The sequence below is a fragment of the Lactuca serriola genome, chromosome 4, assembly GCF_051521515.1.
Source record: "Lactuca serriola cultivar US96UC23 chromosome 4, Lser_US96UC23_V15, whole genome shotgun sequence".
In the NCBI taxonomy this organism is placed as follows: Eukaryota; Viridiplantae; Streptophyta; class Magnoliopsida; order Asterales; family Asteraceae; genus Lactuca; species Lactuca serriola.
Genome location: NC_136411.1, coordinates 88,497,481 through 88,503,480, shown reverse-complemented (window position 1 = coordinate 88,503,480; position 6,000 = coordinate 88,497,481).

Sequence of the window (6,000 nt, the reverse complement as noted above, 5' to 3'; positions counted from 1 at the left end):
ATTATGCAAATTAAGTACAAAGGTATTCATAATCATTATCTTGGACACAATACTCAAAATGAACTTATCAGTTTATTAGCAGAAAAAGTTAAAAATAAAATTATTAAAAAAGCAAAAGAAGCTAAATACTTTTCAATAATATTTTATTATACTCTTGATACAAGTCATAAGGAATAAATATCAATTATCATATGATGATTAATTAGATCTTTTAGCAACTCCTAAAGAAATTAAAGAATACTTTTTTAGAATTTTTAAATATAGATAATACAACCGATAAAGGTTTATATGATGCTATAGTTGATAAAATTAAAAATATAGGACTAGATATAAATGTTGCTAGGGGTCAAGGTTGTGAAAATGGATCAAATATGATAGGAAAACATCTAGGCATACGAAACGATTGTTAGACATTAATCCTAGAGTATTCTACACTCCTTGTGGTTTTCATAGTTTAAATTTAGTAATTTATGATATGGTTAATTCGTGTCCTAAAGCTAGTGAAGTTTTTGGAGTTATACACCATATATATTCAATATTTGCTTCCTCAACTAAAAGGTGGAAAATATTACTAGATAATATAACAAACCTAACACATAAATCATTATCACAAACTCATTGGGAAAGTGATGTAGAAAGTGTAAAAGTAATTAGATTTCAAACACCACAATTAAGAAATGCACTTTTACAATTATCCAGAAATTATGGAGATCTAAAAATTAAAAGTGAGGCTAAATGTTTAGCTACATATGAAATTAAAAACTATGAATTTTTATTAGGAATAATTATTTGGTATGTTGTTTTGTTTTCTATTAATACTGTTAGTAAAAACTTGCAATCAAATGATATGTGGATCGATGATGCTATAAATCAACTAAATGAACTTTTGTGTTTGTTTGAAAAATATAGAGAGCATGAATTTGAAAAGGCTTTAGATGATGCAAAGTAGTTGGCTTTAGATATGAAAGTAAAACCTAAATTTCGTGAATAACATATAATTCAAATAAATAAACGATATGATGAAAATATTGTTAATGAAACTATTAAAACTCCTCTTGAGTTATTTAAAATTACTTTTTATATATAGTAGATCTAATTATAACTTCACTTAAAAGTAGATTTGATCAATTTAATAAGTTCAAAAATAATTTTGGTTTTATATTTTGTATAAAAAATTAAAATCCTTTGATGAAAATATTTTAAAAGAACATTGTTTAAATTTTGAAAAATCTTTAAATCGTGATGATAACTTAGATATTCATGGTTTAGATTTATTCATGAACTAAAATTTTTAAGACATATTGCACATTTAAAATATGATACAATTATTAATATACTGAATTACATTAAAAAGTTTGTTCTTTTCAAAATGCATATGTTGTATATAGGATTATGTTAACTACTCATATAACTGTTGCCTCTTTAGAAAGAAGTTTAAAATTAAAGTTGTTAAAAAATTATTTAAGATCTAGAATGATTAGATGGATTAGCTATTTGTCAATTAAAAAACATTTAGTAGAAGAAATTGATTAAGAAATTTTATTAAAGAGTTTGCGTCTAAAAAAGGCTAAAAGAATTAACTTAATGTCCGAAATATATTCACAAAGAACATAAACATAATTAAAAACAATTAACTCCGTCATTTATAAATTTTTTAACTTATTATTGCCGGTCTCAATCCCAGATAAATGATGGAGGTTTATAACATTAAGTACAATAAAGGTCAAAGGGACCCAAGTTTTTGGTTCGCTTAGAACCCCAAACTGGTTGAGCTGCCCCTGAGCCTCACCCAGTAACAACCATCGACTAATACACATCTATCAAATACGAATAGTGAATCGTGAATGAAAATTTATATGAAAACAGGTGAAGGGTGATTGTCTATCTAAATTGTCATTCAAAGTTCACTTTCCACTCTCGATAGATGTATGTAATTCGATGGTTGTTATCAGGTAATGTATGGAGGTTATGTGGTAGTTAGGTTAAAGAACATAATGAAAGATTTATATGTTCAAGAATAATTGTGTAATGATATTCTCTAATAACATGTGATCATATAGTGTCACATCTTATAACAAGTCAACACTTATTGATTGTTTATTATGTAATTTGATTATTGATAAATATTATCAACTCTTGTATTTAATTGGAGAAACATACATAGTACATCTCACTATGACACCCACAATGATGCATAGAAGGAACGTAGAGAGTTTGAAGTGGTCAACAAACAATAGAGGAATACTTAGTCCACAATTTTATTCCTAGAAATTAGCAACAAATGTATTTTCTTTGTTTATAATAAAAAAATATTTTTTTATGTTTATAAATGATTTTATAATATTAATATCCATTAATTCCATGGTAATTTTCAGAAAAATTCCAATATTTTGGTTATTGATTATTTTCAGAAAAGTCTAAGTATTTTGACCAAACTAACGAAAAAGGACATGATACCAAATCTATGAAACCGAAAAAAAGGTTTTTTTCTTCTTCGAATTTTTAGTCAGTATTTGATGCTTTTTTAGAAACAAAATTTAATTTGAGACCTTTGTATAAATTGGACTAAACTATTAAGATTTTTGCTGAAGATTTTCCTATTATATACCACAAATGATTTTATTATTAAAATAATAATCAATGGATCTTTGATTTAGTAGTATATGTAGAATTATGATTAAAGGATTAAGTTAGATCGTAGATAAATATGTAGAATTAGTAGCATGATAGATGGTGTATATGTTAATTATTAAAATAAAACATTAATAAAGAAATTTTAACTATTTTGAATAATATTATAAAATAAATATCTATTAAAATTACATTGTTTAATGATTTCTAAAACGGTTTGTATATAAAGAAAATTAAAAAAAAATTGCAAATCTTATTCCTATGGGTTTTTTGCTACAGTTTAGTAACTTTTAAAACCGTGGTATGGTTTTTTGAACTACTTTCATATTGGATTTGGTCTCTATCAAATTTGAGAAGACTATGATTTTGCTTATTGTATGCAATATTGACTTTTTTATGGCATAAAATTTCAAACATTACGCCATTAAGAGCTTCGCTTGGTTGGCCTTCCTAAACTGGCGGATGCCTCTTTTTTTTTTTTTTTTTTTTTTTTTTTTTTTTTTTATCTCTCTAAAGTCTACAAGAAGCAAGTAGGAGATGCAGGATTTGAAACTACATAAAAAGCTTTAACAAATTTATAGTCTGTCGATTTTGATCCTTCCATCTAACAAACCCGTTTCACTTCTCCCTCTTTCATGTATTCTCTCTCTCTCTCTACTGATAGAGTAGTTTGCTACTTTGCATTTCTCTATCTTTATCTTTAACACTAACAGGCGACGATCACCAACTTCATCGTCCATGCCTTCTTGTGACGCATCGTTTCGGTTCCCAACCCAATTATGAGTTTATTATTTCAGAGCTCTATCAAATTCTTTCTCCGTTTAGTTGGGTATAGTTTTCATCTCACCCAGAAGGTGGATGTAATGTCCCAAAAAAACCAGACTAAATTTTCCGTTTTTAACATAATATAACATCCAATTTTAATAAAATTACATTCAGGTTAAATCATTTGTTTATAAACTATTATTCAGAAATCAGAGTTGTAATGAAGACATTGTGGAATCTCGAATCATAAAGCTGCTAATGTGTGTGTACAATCATTCATTCGCAATCCGATAAGTACTTGCAAAATATTTAATCCACAACTGTAAGCACAAAGTTTAGTGAGTTCCCTAAAATATTGCATTCAACACAGCATAACAATCAACTATAGGTTATCAACAACCCTGGGGACTATTAGCGGTCCCAGTGGGCTAACAGCACGCCCTGTGGATTAACAACACACATCACAGGTTATCAACAACCCTGGGGGACTATCAGCAGTCCCATAGACTCACAACATTCTAGGAGTTATCAGCAACTCGACTCACATATAACGACAATCAACAAAATAAGACCCAGCTGGTCAACCAACATATACTACCATACAGAGAAGTATAGTGAGAAGACTCACCTTGCAAGTTGTAGCCAAACACCATAGCTTTCACCTAGCAAAGATTGATCCTAAATGGCACCTAACAGCAATAAAGAGTACCCTCTCAGTCTACACTCCAAAACCCTTAGTTTGACCAAAAGTCAACCCATGCCAAAAGTCAATGGTCAAAATCAAATTCAATAGCCAACAATACTAATAGCTGACCCACACGTCGTGACCAACCCTTGGTTATGTCGTGAGAACGCACCACGATGTGAACCCAACTTGGTTACGTCGTGAACACAACAAGGCAAGATAATCGCAGGATACTTCATCGTTACATCGTGACACTCTCCAGGTCCCGACGTAGCCACAGTTTGAAGCATAATCCTAATGGGTTATGTCCTTAATCCATTAAGTCATCAATTCCAACTTTCTAGAAGGCTTTATCCATTCCAAAGCACCATAATAATCCTTTCTTTTTAGACATGCATATCCAATGCATTTCTTAAACATAAGTTAGGTCAAAATGACCAAAATAAGATCCTAACTTCAAGCATTGTGCCCAAAAGATCATGAAAGATCAGATCTCTAGACCAAAATACTCTTGTGACAAGGTAGAATAATAAAGTTGCAAACTTTATCACATCCCACAACACAATATTCATTTAATGAACCAGAAACAAGCTTAGAATCAAGATCTAGCAACTTATAAGCATAAAGGTGGAAACTTGAATCATACCCAAGTTCGAAGAGATAGTTGGTAGCTGAGATCTTCTTATGAAAGGCTCCAAAACTCCATCTTGAAAGAGCTTCTTTCCAAAATCCACCAAGAACTCCAAAAATGGATGAGAGAGGAGAGGGGAGGCTTAAAGTGGTGAAAAGGAGGCTAGGGTTTCTCGTAAAGGGTTCTAGATATGACGGAGGCTAAGAAAATACCCCTAAACATGAATTCTTACCTTTAAATACCTTGAAAACCCTAAAAATTTCATGGTCTTGGGTTGCATAGTTTTCACCTCGTGAGGTCTCTCATGTCGTCACAACAATCCTATCACCCCATGAGAATGGTTTTTCCCTAAATTCCACTCTAACTTCAAACAATCATAACTTCTTCATTTCAAATCCGATTTTGACGATCTTCATATGCACAGAAAGGTATTGACGAGCCCCGAAACCCTATATAATTACTTTTGGCTTAATACATGTCGAACTAAAACCATAATCCATGCAAGAATCCCAATATATAACTTTTCCTATTTGTTGGGCCTTATGTGTTACGTCATTGTGATTTATAGCTTAGTATGTTTTGTATCTGGGTTGGGCCAGTCCACCCGTTATTTATTATTAGGGTTTAGCTATTTGAGGTGCATGCATGCACTGTATCTTGTAATCGTCTTTTGTAAACTCTATACGCCTTTACAGTAGTAGTTCTTTATCGAGCTCCTTTAAGGTTGTGATTATTAAATATTCGACGTATTTGATATTCATTATGTGTTCTCGATCTTTTACATGTTGAATCTATTCGATCATTTGAGATTTATTCTCAACAATTGGTATCAGAGTAGGAGATTGTGTAATCCATACACATCTATTTTATTAAAGAGCTATTAGGTTTTCCGCTTTAATAGGATCTGGAGTTTGCCATCTTCTTCGATTTCATCGATTACAGACGTTGAATCTTGATCTTTATTTTACCCTAAACTTGATTTTAGATTTACATATCTGGTTCATACAGGTTTTCTTTAAATCGAAAACATGCAGTCTGACGATTCTCATGCTAACTCAATCAATCTCTCAAGTGGCATTGGATCTACAACAAGGATCCCTATTCTGTTTCCAAACGATTATGAAGTGTGGGCACTACACTCTAAAGATTATGTGCTGGGTTTGGAAGATAATGGATCTTTGATATGGGACGCAGTAACCAAGGAGATGTTTGCTCAGACAGGTACAAAAAGAGTTATCAAGACTCAAGCAGAGTACAACGATCGTCTTCTTGAAGTTGATGATGTTTC